The sequence below is a fragment of the Schistocerca serialis genome, chromosome 1 (assembly GCF_023864345.2).
Source record: "Schistocerca serialis cubense isolate TAMUIC-IGC-003099 chromosome 1, iqSchSeri2.2, whole genome shotgun sequence".
Classification (NCBI taxonomy): Eukaryota; Metazoa; Arthropoda; class Insecta; order Orthoptera; family Acrididae; genus Schistocerca; species Schistocerca serialis.
Window position 1 is genome coordinate 1,091,016,925 of NC_064638.1, and position 18,896 is coordinate 1,091,035,820.

The 18,896-nt window shown below is 43.8% G+C and overlaps 1 protein-coding gene and 1 non-coding gene across 2 annotated transcripts in view; one reads left to right on the forward strand and one right to left on the reverse strand.

Moving 5' to 3' along the window:
- Window positions 1-18,896, reverse strand: part of LOC126416087 (uncharacterized) — a 691,436-nt gene that overhangs the window by 262,423 nt on the left and 410,117 nt on the right. The window lies entirely within an intron of this gene.
- On the forward strand, window positions 3,566-3,637 carry Trnap-ugg (transfer RNA proline (anticodon UGG)). The gene has a single exon. It is a non-coding gene; the product is annotated as a tRNA-Pro (tRNA).

Genomic DNA, 18,896 nt, shown 5'->3' on the forward strand with positions numbered 1-18,896 from the left:
AGGGGGCACGAGAGGGAAATACGTCTATTTCCAAAATCTATTCAGAGGAGCTAGGTAGCTTGCATAATCGACGGTACGACTTTGTGACAGAAATGCCTGAGCAGCGAACAAAGAACAGCACGTTATACAAACAAAGGGCAAAGTCGCAGGGAAGTGAGAGGGATCCAGAGACAAGAGACGAGATTGAACCTAAAGCAGAGTTGTTAACTATGAATGATGGCAGCAGTTTCCTGTTACGCGACGATGATCAAGAGACAGGATAAAAAGCTATTAAGTTATTGAATGCCTTGGCGATATTTGCCGTGATCAATTTCGAGCTCACACAAAACTGTATTAATTTCCTATTTTTGTTACCTACACGTCGAATTTTGTTCTGTTACAGGCTTATGTTTACGCAGTGGTTTAGCTATGTATTTTGGTACCCAACGCAGACTTCTGTCATCCTTATTTATTTACTAATTCCGATAGGACCATTCTTCCGTTTGAAGTGCTGCCTAGGTAAGGTATTTCTGTTTACAGTTAGACTTGTTCCTAAGGTTTTAAGGTTTAAAATTTCAACCACGCTTGAAAACTTTTAACAAATTCATATGCGTTGTTCAAACTCGTGCCTGTGGTATAGAGACTATAACAAGAATAGTACAAACTGTGATTTTTAGTTGAATGTGCCATCCAAGTTCTAAAAACATTCTCATGCTGTGGCTGATATAGGAGGAGTCAGACGTTAACGGTTAGTTAACGCTTTTTTTTTATCTCATTGTCTGTTAAACAAAGAAGAATGATTACTGTTTATTTTAAATTTTTTGTCACTTACTATTTTAATGATTCAACTGTTAGATTTCCAAGACAGTCAAAGGTCACTGACAGATGTCAGAGAAGAAAATATTACTACTACTTTCATTGGATTCTTCTTCATTTGCTCTTTCTTCAACTAATACACTGTCTTCTTTTGCATGACAGTTATGTGCAAGATTTTCTACGTTTTCTTAAGTCCTTCAGTTTTTATCAACAATCACCTCCTTAATAGGTGCTTAGTTTTTGTTAGTCTCGACAATTTTTTGATCATCTACAAATGCACTCTTTAATATTTTTGCGCCTTCTTTCATGTCCTTTTGGGTCAACTGCTCTGGCGTAAGTTTAACAAATTTCAGCATTGAACCAGCCAACAAATGGCCCTTCGAAAACCTGACCGCAATTTACTTGTTTATTTATTTATTTACTTATTTTGTTCTTCACTTGGGCAACGTCGCCGTGTATGTGTTCTAAACCAAATTTCTGCATCAATTAATAGAATCTTTTTTTTTAATCAGTAAGACCTCTCTAAGAACAAACATATACATATCAGAACTAACAACACTCAAACTCTTACATGCAACATATAGTATGGCTAATACGGTACGGCTTGAGCATGCTAGCTCGCGTCCCCAGGGGATTAGTGGGGCCTTCCTCGACCTTTTCTGGGCGGAAATTTCACAGGGCGGCAAATTCACAGGGCGGAGAATACACGACATCCTTGCGCGTCACACGGCTGATCGTGATAATTTATTCTCGAACATCGTCACAGGCAATGAAATGTCATGTGGCCATGGCCTCCCGTCGGGTAGACCGTTCGCCTGGTGCAGGTCTTTCGAATTGACGCCACTTCGGCGACCTGCGCGTCGATGGGGATGAAATGATGATGATTAGGACAACACAACACCCAGTCCCTGAGCGGAGAAAATCTCCGACCCAGCCGGGAATCGAACCCGGGCCCTTAGGATTGACATCCTGTCGCGCTGACCACTCAGCTACCGGGGCGGACGTCACAGGCGATGAAACATGGCTCCATCACTTCGAACCGGAAACCGAACGGCAATCCACGGAGTGGCGCAGCATCACCTCTTGTGGGCACTCAGCCGGTAAAGCCATGGCGACGGTCTACTGGGACTCTGTAGAGGTTATGCTGTTTGATGTAACGATCGACTCTGAAGTGCTATCCTCAGGGAGTTAAAGAAATGATTTCACCATGTTCGTCGCTACAAAAGAACTTCTTCTTCTTCCTGACAATACAAGTGTGTGCACGCAAGAGGACCTCATAAAACTTCCCTGGACTGTTCATCGTCGTCCACCCTATTGCCAGGATCTCGCACCACCCAACTTCCATCTGTTTGGCCCAGTGAAGGATGCGCTCCGCGGGAAGCAGTTACGTGGTTGATGGGGAGGTTTTTGATGCAGCAAGATGTTGCCTCCGACACTGACCAATAGAACGGTAACATGCGGGCGTACAGGCTTTCCCAGTATGGTTGTGTAAGGTCGTCTCATTGAACTGGGAGTATGTTGAAAAATAGGGTTCTGTAGTGGGGAATAATGTGGTGCATTCGAATAGTGAATAAAGCCAACCTGCTTTCAAAAAAAAAAAAAAAAAAAGTGTTGCATTACTTATTGAACATTCTTCGTACATTTTATGTGAGCAAGAACAAGGCGTTTTTAATGCGAGGGTAAATCCAAAAGTAAGGTCTCCTATTTTTTATAAGTACATAGACCTGTTTATTTCTACAATGGTTTACATCAGTTTACAGCCTGAACATTTAGCTATTTTTCGACATAATCACCATTCACCTCGTCGTCGGAGCTGAATCGCTTTTCGGCCAAATGTTCTTTTAATCTAAGGAACAGGTGATAGTCACTGGGAGCCAAGTCAGGGCTATAAGGTGGATGGGTGATTATGTTCCACCGAAACTGCTGCAGGAGAGCAACGGTTTGCGAAGCGATGTGTGGGCGAGCGTTGTCATGGAGAATGTGTACGCCCTTGCACAACATTCCTCTTCTCCGGTTCTGAATCGCCCGTTTGAGTTTTTTCAGTCTTGCAGTACCTGTCAGCGTTAATTATGGTCCCAGCGATTTACCTTTCTGAACATCATGGCGGCGAGATGGTATAACATAGGCATACAAAAACTGCCACAGCGTCTACAAAAATGCATCGACAGAAATGGTGATTATGTCGAAAAATAGCTAAATGTTCAAGCTGTAAACTGATGTAAACCATTGTAGAAATAAACAGGTCTATGTTCTTATAAAAATAGGAGACCTTACTTTTGGGATTACCCTCGTATGTAAGTAGGATTTAAGCCAAAATATTGCGCGGTGCTGCATGCGCTGCAGCTTAAGTGTTGTTTGCTAGGCCAGTTTGAGACTGTCCGTGGCTTGATGGATCACAATTGTCTTGTATTAACTGGTTCGTCTCGACTTCTTCTAGACCACTGTGGAACACTGTAAACAGTTTCGTTTTACATCCTTTAATTTACTGATTAGTATTTGAACAATAGTAGTCAGCGTATGCGAAGTGAACGCGGCAGTCAAACGAGCAACAAAGAACCGTGCATACATTAAATGAAATGATATGTTTTGTATACAGAGGTAATAGAAAACAGTAAAATTGACAATTTTGCTTCCAACCGTTGGAGAAACTGCAGATTACGTACTGCCACTTGGGTCCGGACGGAAGGCGAGATGTTATCGTGACTCAAGGACGGACCCGTTATAGAAAGCTTGCTACAGCTTTCAACCGTCACACAAGATGTTCATGTACGGCTCAGTGGTCTAGGGGTATGATTCCTGCTTTGGGTGCAGGAGGTCCCGGGTTCAAATCCCGGCTGAGCCCTTACATTTTATTCTATTCACAAATCTTTAACATATTGCAGCGTGTCAGCAACTGTGAAATGTACAGCAAGTAAACAATTTTTTTTTTTTTCAGCCTTCAGTTGCAAGGTAATTTTAATCGTTTACCTAGGTTTCGATTCCATTACTGGAATCGAAACCTAGGTAAACGATTAAAATTACCTTGCAACTGAAGGCTGAAAAAAAAAAATTGTTTATTTGCTGTTATTCTATTCACATCTCGCTCCCTCTCTTTCGTATGCAAGCGTTTATGGAACGTTTACTTCGAACCATCCGCTCCGAAGCGTTTGTCGAGGCAGACAGCTGCAGTCTCATGTTCTCGATAGTAAAAGTTAAAGTTACGTTATAGTTGTGACCCTAGGCTGAGTCGGTATGGACCGATGCCAGACCTGTATGTGCCACTTCTATACTTCACGAACCACGAATCCCCTAGGAAATATCTGCTTTACCCCACTTCCAATTCTCCTGGTGTGTTACCCTTCCATACAGAATACAAGATGTGTCACCGCGGCGTATTCCATCCAGTCAGGTCCACGCACATCTTTTGAGTGTGTAACAAGTTTGTTGTACTTCCGACGCTTATTTTTAAACATCACATTCAAGTGTGAGAAATGGAAAATGTCTATGTCGGTGTAAAAGTTGACTTATCTACAGGTTTATAATACGTGCAGTCGTAGGATTTCACTGTTTTACTTCTCTGATTTCCATAATCAGTATTTCAAAAATTTTCATGTCATTTCATTTAAATTTTTCTTGGTGTATTACCGATCTTCTAAAATAAAGATGTTTCTTGGCGTGCTGCAGCGGCCTCTTTTCAGGGTAAAAAGTAAAAAGGTGGCAAGACTTATAAGATCAGACGACAGTACACCCAGACAGATTTTAATGAGTTGACACCGGATACGGAAGATTAGGTATTTATATTAGACGATAATGTAAATACTCTGAACTTAGGAAATACACGCGTACTAATATGAAAACCCTCTGAATGGTGGAAAAACCGTCTAGCATCTGCAAAAACTAGAGGGAGCCAAGCTTCATTTATTGAACTTGTTACCAGTATGCTGTGCATTTCATGCAAACTTAAAATAACTGAGCGCAGTGCATCGAATGATGTGTTACTAAGTTCAGATTATCCAATTAACACCCATTGGATTTTATGATTTTCCTGTCATCGCACGATAACCGTTAACTAATCTATCTTATAAAGAAGTGCGATCCATGCGTTATATGAGGAACAACACGTGACCACAGTTAACTTTCTGTTAATACAGCCTGAAGTGTCTTATTACCTAGACGCATTTTCCCTTAACGATAAAATAACTTGCAACGCAAGTTCGTCATTTCGGTATGGACATATGTACCTTCACCTGTTTCCCGGGACAGTTAACAACATCCTACAAGTCACACTGTGTGTCAGGCCTTTCTGCAAACTCAAATTCCCGTGCGAGCATCTTTACAGCGACATCAATACCTGCAGAAATAACGCGACAGCCGTGACTAATTGTGAGAAGCTTTCCTGGAGCTGCGCTTCTTGTCTGGCATACCATGGTGTGGGAAGATTCACTGTGTCTTGTTGAGCACTACACAGAATTCCTGTTTTCGAGCAGACGAGTGGCTACAAACTCCACACTTATTTCTGGCGACGCAAGAGAAGAGTCGCAATACGACGACACGTACTTTACGAAACACAAAAAAACATCATATTCATCATCTGTACTTGCGTAATATGGAGGCAGTTATCTGGTATCCTACATAATTTTTATGTGGTCTCTTGGGAAGCGTTAACCCACAGGTGTCGCAGGCTGTCAAGATTTTATTATCTTTTTTTCTACACGTACTGCTGAACGTAATTACCATCTAATTATAAGCAGTGTGCCGAAGGCTGGCGCTGAATACACCAGCATGTCGAGCAAATCTCTATTCAGGAAATGCCAAATTGGTTGTGTGTTCCAGTAAAGTGTAAACTTCTCTCTCTCTCTCTCTCTCTCTCTCTCTCTCGATGGCGTACAGATTTTCAGTCATTCACTCAGCTTTGGCACGTGCGGTATTAATAAAGACTGTTCTTCGGACTACGTTCCAATTTTTTTTGGTTCAAATGGCTCTGAGCACTATGGGACTTAACATCTGAGGTCCCCTAGAACTTAGAACTACTTAAACCTAACTAACCTAAGGACATCACACACATCCATGCCCGAGGCAGGATTCGAACCTGCGACCGTAGCGGTCACGCGGTTCCAGACTGAAGCGCCTAGAACCGCACGGCCACACCGGCCAGCTCCAAATTTTTTTACAGGACATTTTTTACTGGTATGCAGTCTGGACATGAGTGTTCTCTCTCTCTCTCTCTCTCTTACACACACACACACACACACACACACACACACACACACACACACACACACACACACACCAACGACGTATTTAAAACTCACGCACATGGCCACTTTACGTGACGTGTACTTGTACTAGGGGTAGGAAACACTGGACTCTACAGATAAAGTATGAGGTCAGAGCATAGAGGTAAAGGGCTTTACGGTACGTTAACGTTCTGCTACGTGTTTGTGTTTCCTTGTGACACGTTTGAACCTATACTACATAGCCGCAGGCTCAACTAAACGTTTTGTGAACGAGGAGTAGTTTTGGAACTGAGTCGTCAGTTAATTGTGATATTATATTCCGCATCTATTCCCGACGTCTGACTAACGTGAAGGACTACTGTTGCCACCAGGATATCACATTGGTCGGCTGGAAAGCCAATGAAGGATTCACGTGCAGGTTCACCTGATAGATGAGATGTATGAATCAAGATCTGGAGTGAAGGAGCCATTAATGCCAAACTACCTGGACGGTGCGAAATTATCGAATGCGAAGTTGGCAGAGAGCGCAACATACGACTGAAGGAGAAGCCTCAGTGTGACGTCGGGATACTGGATATAAATAATCGAGTGAAGGAACCAAGACAACGGACAGTACTTCCTTAGTGGAGGGCATTAGATAAGCTCTGACTTGGCTACAACTTAAGAAAATCCCTGGAGTGTTTCGGAAACTACAGTGACAGTTCGTGAGAAATTTTGAAGTTCGATAGCTAGTTAGAACGATAGACTATCCTTGTTTCTGGTGACATTATTAAATAGTTTCACCGTACTTGCGCTTCCCCGCATTTGTAATGGAGTAATAAACCGCTATTTTTGTTACCTCAACTGTTCTCTTGCAAATGTTGAAAAGCTTTTCATTCAACCGTTTCTGCTGCCGAATGAGTCTCTTGACAGTTTTTTCTAATGTTACGTTATGGAAGCAAAGAGCTCTCTCTCTCTCCCTTAGCTACGGGGAATACAGTGCAAAGCTGCTTTAGGTATTCCACTGGATTAGGAATAGAATCAAACCAGTCGTAGAACTAAATTTTGACACTACATATTATAAGGGGCGTTGGAGGCATAATTACAGAAACCAGTACGTGCATGTTAGAAGTGTTGACCCTGGCTGTTGAGACACTTGTCCCACTGTCACACAAGGCTGTTTCATAAAATTCGCGGGGTTGCGATGGTAACAAGTTATGCGCGTACATCTGGACGTCGTCGTCCGAGGTGAATCGTTTGCCCCTCAGAGCCTTTTTAAGGGGACCGAAAATGGCGTAATCACAGGGAAAGAGGTCCGGACTGTATGGTGGGTGGCCGAGAACCTCCCATTTGAATTTCTGCAGGAGTGCCGCGACTGTGTTGGCTGTCTGAGCTTTTTCGTTGTCGTGGAGCAGAATGACCCCACGAGTGAGATTGCCTGGTCGTTTTGATTTGATCGCTTGGCGAAGGGTGGTCAAGGTTTGCGAGTTACGCTGTGCATTCACTGTTGTCCCGTGCTGCAGGAAGTAAATTAGAAGGGGGCCATCTTAGTCAAAGAAGAACGTCAGCATAACCTTTCCTGCACTCCTGTGGATGGCCTTGGCTTTTTTTGATGGTGGTGACCCTGGATGCTTCCACTGTAAACTTCGTCGTTTTGATTCTGGTTCGAAGTGATGACACCATGACTCATCTCCAGCCACAACTCGTGCCAGGAATGCATTTCCTTCCAGAGCATAGCGTTGCAGGTGAACAAGACAGTGGGGGCCATTCGACGAGCTTTCTGGTGTGGTTTAAGACTGTGGGGCACCCATTGGGCACACACTTTGTGCAAGTGCAGTCGTTCCTTCATGATGGTGTGAATACTTCCGATGCTCAATCCGACCACGGCGGCTATGGATTTCACTGTCACTCGGCGGTCCTGGGTAATTAGTGCATCCACCAGCTGGACGATGTCAACGGTAATGCAGTATGACGCTCCAGACCGTGCATCATCGGCTAACGACACTCGTCCTCCCTTAAGCGTTCGTGCCACGCCTTGACCCTTGCAAGGGACATGCAGTGTTCGCCGTACACTTTTGACATTCGTCGATGAATGTCCGTTCCTCCGACTCGTTCCCTCTGTCAGAAAACGAACAACACCCCTTTGCTGTTCTATTGACGTTGGACGATTGATGCAAGCTCCTGCCAGCTCTGTGTAGTCACGTGGCGTGCACGCGTGCCCTCTAGCGACGGGCTGTGAACTTCCACGCTCTGGTCGGAGCCACACCTCGTTACACACGCCACGATATTATCCTCCTATCACCTGTTTGCGCGGCCAGACTCCGGCAAGCTCCTGCTAGCTCTGTGTAGTCACGTGACGTGCACGCGTGCCCTCTAGCGACGGGCTGTGAACTTCCACGCTCTGGTCGGAGCCACACCTCGTTACACACGCCACGATATTATCCTCCTATCACCTGTTTGCGCGGCCAGACTCCGGCTCGTTTCTTTTTGAACGCACCTTATACTTTTTTTCTTGCTAATCTTGTCCTTGTGTAGACAAGATAGTGCATGAATGCATGCACATTTTCTGATTTGATAGTGCATAGTAATTTGGATTCTGCTGACTGATGCAAATAAAACTAAATACTTCCACAGTAATTCTCATTATTTGCAACAGGAAGTAGCCCTTTCGTACAGAACCTTTTCTTTTTACAGAAGATGTTCAACATACGACTGTCACGGAACATAAAACACACGCCGCTCTATTGCCTTTATTAAACATGCCATATTTCTCAGTTCAGCAAGTTTTAATTTCTCTCTTGCACTTGCGTTCCACTTTTGGTTTCTTTGCCAAACTATGTTGAATACTACTCACAAGTTAAAAGGTGGTAGCTGCTAAATATTGCAGCACAGGACGTAATAGCGAAACAAAAACAAACAGGTGACCTCTGTTTCGCCGTGATAATTTGGCAGAATGGTATTTGAAGGTAGAAGTCGAATGTCATCGTTGTTGGAACAGCTGCCAACCTATGCGATCTAACAGTGGATGACTGTGTGTTATTATGCTTCAAATGGCTCTGAGCACTATGGGACTTAACTTCTGAGGTCATAAGTCCCCTAGAACGTAGAACTACTTCAACCTAACTAACCTAAGGACATCACACACATCCATGCCCGAGGCAGGATTCGAACCGGCGACCGCAGCGGTCGCACGGTTCCAGACTGAAGCGCTTAGAACCGCTCAGCCACTGTGTATTATTACTAATACAACCTGAGTACACCGTGACTTTCAGTGAGCAGATCTGCCGCCTACTTCTGTCGTCTACTTTTGTGACGACACTTGGCACAAATAGCCCTCTCACGACGAACTTTGGTACTTTGCCATTGGTTCGCCATGCGTATCCTAGGAGATACCCCAGCCAACAATATCATGTGATATTTGTTTATTTGTACAACATCGTTACGATTTGAATTGCTAAAGCAAATACATCCAAATCAAAGACTTGGGAGCGTAAGGCAAACCGAGAGCTTGTCTTCGGATGCACATTTCGTGTACTCTCTGTTACATCGTACGGCGTAACACTGATTACTTTCGCGAACAGTTTTGATTATAATGCAACCTGGTTACACTCAGTAACAAGCTGCCACACTCGAAATGGCAATGCGGATTTTCACAAAAAGCGACAGTTTCGTTCAATTGCCGTGACTGAACTAGTTCCCCTGGCGACTGACTATTGAGAACGACATTCCGGAATTGCAGAGTGCGAATCTTTGCATTATTCATGCGCCTTAGAAAGTCTTTTCCGCTCTGTGAGCACATCTGTCGGCGTAACATTTTCTTAGCACGTACAGAGCCGAGTGTCTTTTTATTGCAGTGGCTTCCCAGCGACGGGTACGTAAATACATACGTGTTCTCAGTGAGAGCGCGGAGGCTAAGCTTAAGCCCTGGATGGAGAGAGATCGTCAATGTCGATATTACATGAATTGCTGCGCAATGAAACCGGATAGTTTGCACGCAGAAAATTTCAAATAAAAATACCCTGAACATGGCTTTGCACTTGTGTATGAGGATGTTCCAGTCTACAGGTGTCATGCTGAGAAAATCACAGCAGGAAACCCACAGGTTCTCACAGTCAGCGAAGCTGGATGTTTATTTCTTCCTGTCCATAGACGAGAGTGTGATTCATCCTGTCTGCTGGGTCGCGCCTTCGTCGCCAGCTGAAAATTTACTTTCCTTATTGAGCCGTGTGCAGCTCGCGTTGATGCCGTCCATAGCTAGGCGTCTTGTAATAGCGATAGTGGCGTCTCGTTTTCTTAATGTGTTCACTGGCGCCACTACGTTTGCTCGCCTTGTCTGTCCGTGAGTGGCAGCATCAGCAGCGCTTATCGATAGCGCGTACTGTGGTACCGTCTTTGGAGCGGCCTGTGGTATTTCCGGGTCGTCGTGTGTCGAGGGTGGAATTGTTTTACCGGATCCGTGTGTATCTAGTGGTTTTGAATGAGCAGTTATTTTAATGCTGTCTGCGTATTGGATTTGGAGGGGCTGCGAACGGACATCGGTTCGGTTGGGCGCAGCAGCTAGCAGGTCGGTGCAGTGCGTGGGCAAGACCTGGCCGATGGCGACGTTCTGCTACTGCCGGATCGAGAAAGGGTAGCTGCGAGAGCGACGACTTCGTTGCACACCGTATCCTGGACGTTTAAGTAGAATTAGGAGTTAACTGCTAATGCAACCCCGACGATTCTGAAATCTCGCCTTTGGTCGGCAGGTTGTTGCTCCCAAGGCCGCTGAGCCTGGGCGGCAACGAGAGAAGTGTTTCGAGGCGGTTAAATATTGTAGCCGTCTTTCTCTATTTGTTATTCGTCATTGAATTCAGTATTAATCTTATTAGTGAAGTGCAACCAGTGGTATTTACTGCCTTGTGGCCGCTAAACGTCCCAATTTACCTGCCCGGGAGGTTAGCGTACTTTTCCGGCTGTGTACTTTTCCTCGGCATGTTTATGCTGTTCGACACGGCGTGTACTTCGACAGCCTCTTGTATTGTACTGTGCACATTTTTTTTTGGGAGGTCTACTTTGGTTCTAGTGTTTCCTTCGGCCTTGGGTGTTTTCTGAAGACGTAGTGCTGTCTGTCTTTTCGCCCTTGCCTTAAAAAAAAAATCGATCGTTGCACTGGTGATCGGACGTTAGGCGGATTGGTTAGTCGGTCGGTCGGCGATTAAGCTGCCCCTAGTTTGAGATTGCCATCCTGTTATGTGAGTACAACTCTTGGCTGCCTGTCTCACCTTACCTTATGTTTGGGTCAACTTCCCAGGCTGACACTTGGAACACTTGCTGAGAACCGCTTGGCCTGATTCCTTACATTGTGATGTTGTTTTAAGGATATTTGAAATTTTCTAATTATTGTTGGTGTGGCCATCAGCCGAGCAATAATTTCACTTCTTTCGTGATAAGACCTTCAGCCGTGTTACAGTATTTTTTGTTTTTTTAGCAAACTTGTTTTAAAAGCAAAGTATTTGTTGAAATGTGTGTTATATGGAATTCTTTTTCTGACTTCTAATTCAGGTCTTCAGCTGTTTGTTATTTGAAGTTGAGTGGCCTTCAGCCGAGTAATAATTTCACTTCTTTCATAATAAGGCCTTCAGCCGTATTACAATAAGTTTTTTTTTAAAGCAAACTTGTTTTAAAAGCAAGGTATTTGTTGAAATGTGTGCTATTTGGAATTGTTTTCCTGACTTCTAATTCAGAGCTTCAACCGTTTGTTATTTGAAATTGTTTGTGGCCTTCAACCGAGTAATAATTTCCCTTATCTTATAATAATGCCTTCAGCCGTGTTAAGAGTTTATTTTAAAGGAAGTTTTTGTTTTAATATGTGCTATTTGGAATTGTTCTTCTGACTCCTAAATTAGGCCTTCAGCCGTTCGTTGTTTGAGGTTATTGTTGGTGGCCTTCGACACCAAAATTGTGGAATGTTTTTCGGTGATAAGGCCTTCAGTCGTCATACAGTCAATTGTGTTTTTAAGAGATTGTTTTAAAATTTTAATTTGTTTAAATAAAGTTACGTATTTGCTGTGCAACCGAGAGTACAATCGTAACCTTATCTTGCCTCATCCGGAGAAACTAGGTTTCACTTATGTTTTTATTCTCCTTAGTGGCAACAAATAGAGATTTTCGCAGATGCAAGGCAAATAACGAACAGGTTATGTCTTTCTTGCCTTGTGGAAGAAAAATCATCTTGAACGCTACGCCGCAGCGTATTAACAATACAAAGCTATGTAATCGTTTTTAACATTAATGACTACTTTATCTGGATGGCTGAGAAACATAATTGTCTAAGTGAAAATAGCTACTTATTCAGTAATGAGGGTTTTGAGAATGACACTATCGAAAAATCAGTGACCCTTGCAGAGTAACTTTATTGAAAGTTTAAAGACTGGCTTACACCACTGTGCTCCGTAACAGATTGGCTATGTTATGTGCCGGACAGCTGGATATCTAAAAACTACAAAACATTTATTAACACTACCATGTTCCTCAGCCATCCGTTTGATGTACGAGTAATATATCTGTTCTTGGCGCTAGACGACTCCTATTCTTCGGCTAACCGATTGCTGCCGAATACCCCACAAGAATTACAATCAAATAACAATTGGCAAGTTTCACGTAGCTAGAGATTGATAAGCACACAAATGGAATACGCGTAGTCTTCCCGGAATGTTTACGAAATTGTTTGTCCAGTGAAGAAACACGAAATCTACATCGGAGCGCTTGTCGGACCTAAATTATGGTTGTCTTGCTGAGCGACCGTTATATTTTTTTCGGACATGTGGAGTCAGGCGTGAAGAACCGACGAGGTTTCTCGCTGTTGCGTGTCACTTGTGTCGTTGTCGGGGATCTGAGTAGCTAGCTTCAATCGAGTTTTGATAAAGAAGGTAGGGAAAAAAGCTTTAGTAGAAACATTTTCAATGTTTAACCTTAGAAAGTCTACTCCAACGATTGTTGATCGAAATCAGTTGTGCACGAATGTGATTCCGCAACATAATGTGGCACCGTCGCAGAAACGGAGTCTCGTCGTGAGTGCTGGCTGATTCTATCCCAGGATTCCGACGTCGAGCCTGGTGGTCTAGCGGCGAAGGGAGTGTTTGGAAACCAAGAGGTCTTGGGGTAAAACGGCGGAAAATTTCCGGTCTGCCTTTACTCTTACATTCATCTCTCATTATGAGCGGAATCGTCAGAAGCAAAACGTGGTCTGTATTTCATTAAACGGTAGCTCCCCTTTCCACAGGTGGATAATCGGAGTACATTAGGGGTGCGCAGGTCACCCAAGTGGTGTCCAATTGAAAGGCTTGCACTCGGCCACTGAGCCGCACGCAGCATATCAATATTATTATTCTGAAGGGGCAGTCACTTCAGCTGAATGTCGACTACCTACCTGCACACTTCGAGCTTTCTTGCTGCTCTCTCTTTGCACTACTATATCGCACCACAGTCATCACGCACCAGAAGGTAATATTGTCAGACAGGTTGTACATATTCTGTATTTTGCATTGTCAGTATTGTACCAACAATGTCCACTACGCTAGATTTCTTACCCCTTTTTGTTTTATGAGATTCCTTTCTAGCAGTGCATGGTAGATTTTGTTTCCGTGTGGTGATTACTTTTTTACGCGATAATTTCTTTTCCGGTATTGCATTAAGGAATTGTTGACTTTAAACATATATATTTTTCAAATTATTGATTGTTCTACCACACCTTTTATTCCTATTGTTTGCAGACGAGTTAAGCGAAATAACTGAGGTGAGGTGACAAAAGTCATGGGATGTTGATATATGCTCTATGAGGTAGTATAGCGTACACAAGGTATAAAAGAGCAGAGCAGTGCAGCGGAGCTGTCTTTTGTGATTCATGTGAAAAGGTTTCTGAGGTGTTTATGGCCGCCCGATGGGAATTATCAGACTTTCAGCGCGAAATGGTTGTTGGAGGTAGACACATCGGACAACCCATTTCGGAAATCGTTATGGATTTCAATATTCCACGGTCCACAGTGTCAACTGTGTGCCGAAAATACCAGCTTTCAGGCATTACTTCTCACTACGGACAATCCAGTGGCCGACTGCCTTCACCTAACGACCGAGAGCAGCGGCGTTTGCACAGAGTTGTCATTGCTAACAGACACGCAACGCTGTGTGAAATAACCGCAGAAATCAATGTGGGACATACGATGAACGTATCGTGAGGACAGTCTGGCAAAACCTGGCGTTAATGGGCTATGGCAGCAGACTACCGACGCGAGTGCCTTTGCTGACATCACGACATCGCCGTCTGCGCTCGTGAGCATATCGGTTGGACCTAGACGACTGGGAAACGGTGGCCTGGTCAGATGAGTTCCGATTTGAGTTCGTAGGAACTGATGGTAGGTTTTGAATGTGGCACAGACCTCAGAAAGCCATGGACGCAAGTTGTCAACAAGGCACTGAGCAAGCTGGTAGTGGCTCCATAATTGTATGGGATGTATTTATATGGAATGGACTGGGTTCTCTGGTCCAACTGAACCGCTAATTGACTGGAAATTATTATGATCGGCTATTTGGTAACAATTTTCAGCCATTCATAGACTTCAAGTTTCCAAACAATGATCGAATACATCTACACATCTACATCTATACTCCGCGAGCCACCTTACGGTGTGTGGCGGAGGGTACTTATTGTACCACTATCTGATCCCCCCTTCCTTGTTCCATTCACGAATTGTGCGTGGGAAGAACGACTGCTTGTAAGTCTCCGCATTTGCTCTAATTTCTCGGATCTTTTCGTTGTGATCATTACGCGAGATATATGTGGGCGGTAGTAATATGTTGCCCATCTCTTCCCGGAATGTGCTCTCTCGTAATTTCGATAATAAACCTCTCCGTATTGCGTAACGCCTTTCTTGAAGTGTCCGCCACTGGAGCTTGTTCAGCATCTCCGTAACGCTCTCGCGCTGACTAAATGTCCCCATGACGAATCGCGCTGCTTTTCGCTGGATCATGTCTATCTCTTCTATTAATCCAACCTGGTAAGGGTCCCATACTGATGAGCAATACTCAAGAATCGGACGAACAAGCGTTTTGTAAGCTACTTCTTTCGTCGATGAGTCACGTTTTCTTAGAATTCTTCCTATGAATCTCAACCTGGCGCCTGCTTTTCCCACTATTTGTTTTATGTGATCATTCCACTTCAGATCGCTCCGGATAGTAACTCCTAAGTATTTTACGGTCGTTACCGCTTCCAATGATTTACCACCTATGGCATAATCGTACTGGAATGGATTTCTGCCCCTATGTATGCGCATTATATTACATTTATCTACGTTTAGGGAAAGCTGCCAGCTGTCGCACCATGCATTAATCCTCTGCAGGTCCTCCTGGAGTACGTACGAGTCTTCTGATGTTGCTACTTTCTTGTAGACAACCGTGTCATCTGCAAATAGCCTCACGGAGCTACCGATGTTGTCAACTAAGTCATTTATGTATATTGTAAACAATAAAGGTCCTATCACGCTTCCCTGCGGTACTCCCGAAATTACCTCTACATCTGCAGATTTTGAACCGTTAAGAATGACATGTTGTGTTCTTTCTTCTAGGAAATCCTGAATCCAATCACAAACCTGGTCCGATATTCCGTAAGCTCGTATTTTTTTCACTAAACGTAAGTGCGGAACCGTATCAAATGCCTTCCTGAAGTCCAGGAATACGGCATCAATCTGCTCGCCAGTGTCTACGGCACTGTGAATTTCTTGGGCAAATAGGGCGAGCTGAGTTTCACATGATCTCTGTTTGCGGAATCCATGTTGGTTATGATGAAGGAGATTTGTATTATCTAAGAACGTCATAATACGAGAACACAAAACATGTTCCATTATTCTACAACAGATTGACGTAAGCGAAATAGGCCTATAATTATTCGCATCTGATTTATGACCCTTCTTGAAAATGGGAACGACCTGCGCTTTCTTCCAGTCGCTAGGTACTTTACGTTCTTCCAGCGATCTACGATAAATTGCTGATAGAAAGGGGGCAAGTTCTTTAGCATAATCACTGTAGAATCTTAAGGGTATCTCGTCTGGTCCGGATGCTTTTCCGCTACTAAGTGATAGCAGTTGTTTTTCAATTCCGATATCGTTTATTTCAATATTTTCCATTTTGGCGTCCGTGCGACGGCTGAAGTCAGGGACCGTGTTACGATTTTCCGCAGTGAAACAGTTTCGGAACACTGAATTCAGTATTTCTGCCTTTCTTCGGTCGTCCTCTGTTTCGGTGCCATCGTGGTCAACGAGTGACTGAATAGGGGATTTAGATCCGCTTACCGATTTTACATATGACCAAAACTTTTTAGGGTTCTTGTTTAGATTGTTTGCCAATGTTTTATGTTCGAATGCGTTGAATGCTTCTCTCATTGCTCTCTTTACGCTCTTTTTCGCTTCGTTCAGCTTTTCCTTATCAGCTATGATTCGACTACTCTTAAACCTATGATGAAGCTTTCTTTGTTTCCGTAGTACCTTTCGTACATGATTGTTATACCACGGTGGATCTTTCCCCTCGCTTTGGACCTTAGTCGGTACGAACTTATCTAAGGCGTACTGGACGATGTTTCTGAATTTTTTCCATTTTTGTTCCACATCCTCTTCCTCAGAAATGAACGTTTGATGGTGGTCACTCAGATATTCTGCGATTTGTGCCCTATCACTCTTGTTAAGCAAATATATTTTCCTTCCTTTCTTGGCATTTCTTAATTACACTTGTAGTCATTGATGCAACCACTGACTTATGATCACTGATACCCTCTTCTACATTCACGGAGTCGAAAAGTTCCGGTCTATTTGTTGCTATGAGGTCTAAAACGTTAGCTTCACGAGTTGGTTCTCTAACTATCTGCTCGAAGTAATTCTCGGACAAGGCAGTCAGGATAATGTCACAAGAGTCTCTGTCCCTGGCTCCAGTTCTGATTGTGTGACTATCCCATTCTATACCTGGTAGATTGAAGTCTCCCCCTATTACAATAGTATGATCACGAAACTTCTTCACGACGTTCTGCAGGTTCTGCCGGCCGCGGTGGTCTAGCGGTTCTGGGCGCTCAGTCCGGAACCTTGCGACTGCTACGGTCGCAGGTTCGAATCCTGCCTCGGGCATGGATGTGTGTGATGTCCTTAGGTTCGTTAGGTTTAAGTAGTTCTAAGTTCTAGGGGACTGATGACCACAGATGTTAAGTCCCATAGTGCTCAGAGCCATTTGAACCATTTTTGATCGAATAAATTGTTACTGTGTCACAATTGTTCGCGATTGGTTTGAAGAATATTCTGGACAGTTCGAGCGGATGATTTGACCATCAAGATTGCACGACATGAATCCCATCGAGTATACATATGAGATATAATCGAAAGGTCAGTTCGTGCACAAAAACCTGCACCAGCAACACTTTCGGTATTAAACTCATACACCGCACTGTCTTCTTACTCATTGCGGTATTTTAATGCGTGCACACCAAACGGAGGAATTTTCTGACGTTCAGCCCTGTAAGTGCACTTGTTGACATTCAAAAGCCTCTGAACAACCAACCGATAGGTATCCCAAAACAACCAGAACGCGCCTAAGGTGTCCAGCTTGAGGTGCTGCGAAAAAAATGATCAAATGTGTGTGACTTCCTAAGGGACCAAACTGGTGAGGTCGTCGGTCCCTAGACTTACACACTACTTAAACTAACCTATGCTAAGAACAACACACACACCCGTGCCCGAGGGAGGAGTCGAACCTCCGGCGGGAGGAGGGGGCCGCGCAATCCGTGACTCCGCACGGCTTGAGGTATTGCGCCGCTTAATGCAGTGTATTTTTGGTCGTTTTTATTCATTTTTATTTGTAGTAAGGCAGGAACAACAACTTACTGTAGTCTGCGTGACGTAAATTTTAGCCCGCCGAAGTGGTCGAGCGGTTCTAGGCAATACAGTCTGGAACCGCGCGGCCGCTACGATTACTGGTTGGAATCCTGCCTCGGGCATAGATATGTGTGATGTCCTTAGGTTAGTAAGGTTTAAGTAGTACTAGGGGACTGATGACCTAAGAAGTTAAGTCCCAGTGCTCAGAACCATTTGAACCAGCCACGTAAATTTTAGTAATTCGATTCTTTGCCGTAGAAATTAGCTGTTTACCCTTTGAAACGGAGTAACTGTGATTATTACACAATATTATCCCTGTGATGGTTGTATTCATTATCGTTTTTTATCTTATTTTCTTAAATTACCACCGCTAATAGCAATACATTGAAACCTATTTACGTTCATTTTATCAGGAGTGATAGTATTACCAAGAAATAGAGATAATAAAGATTCTCTGAATGCCACCTAGGTTACTTTTAATAGAGTGTTATCCTTGGAATCTCAATTCGTTGTCGCATCTAGGGACAATTTTCCCATTAGTAAAACTGAAGAATTGTCAATAGGTGAGCATGCCACCAACTGACAGCAGCTGACGACATTTGCGGTAAGAATTTTCTCATTTCTCTTTTATGCCCCAGTGGCAATTAAGAAAAACAGTTCTAGAAGCATTAAACAATTAAAATCCCCAATAGCGCAGAACGCTTCTCAAACACGATGGCGCAGTGGTGAGTACACTGGACTCACAATCAGGAGGACGACGGTTCAAACCCGCGGCCGGCCATCCTGATTTAGGTTTTCCGTGATTTCTCTACATCGCTTCAGGCGAATGCTGTGATGGTTCCTTTGAAAAGGCGCGGCCGATTTCCTTCCCTATCCTGCCCTAATCTGAGCTTCTGCTCCGTCTGTAATGACCTCTTTGTCGACTGAAAAGACAAACCTCCGCCTCCTCCCGAAACACGTATTGACAGAGAGTGTTAGTGATTATGTAGAAATTGAATGAGAGGAAGCTTTGCGGACATTC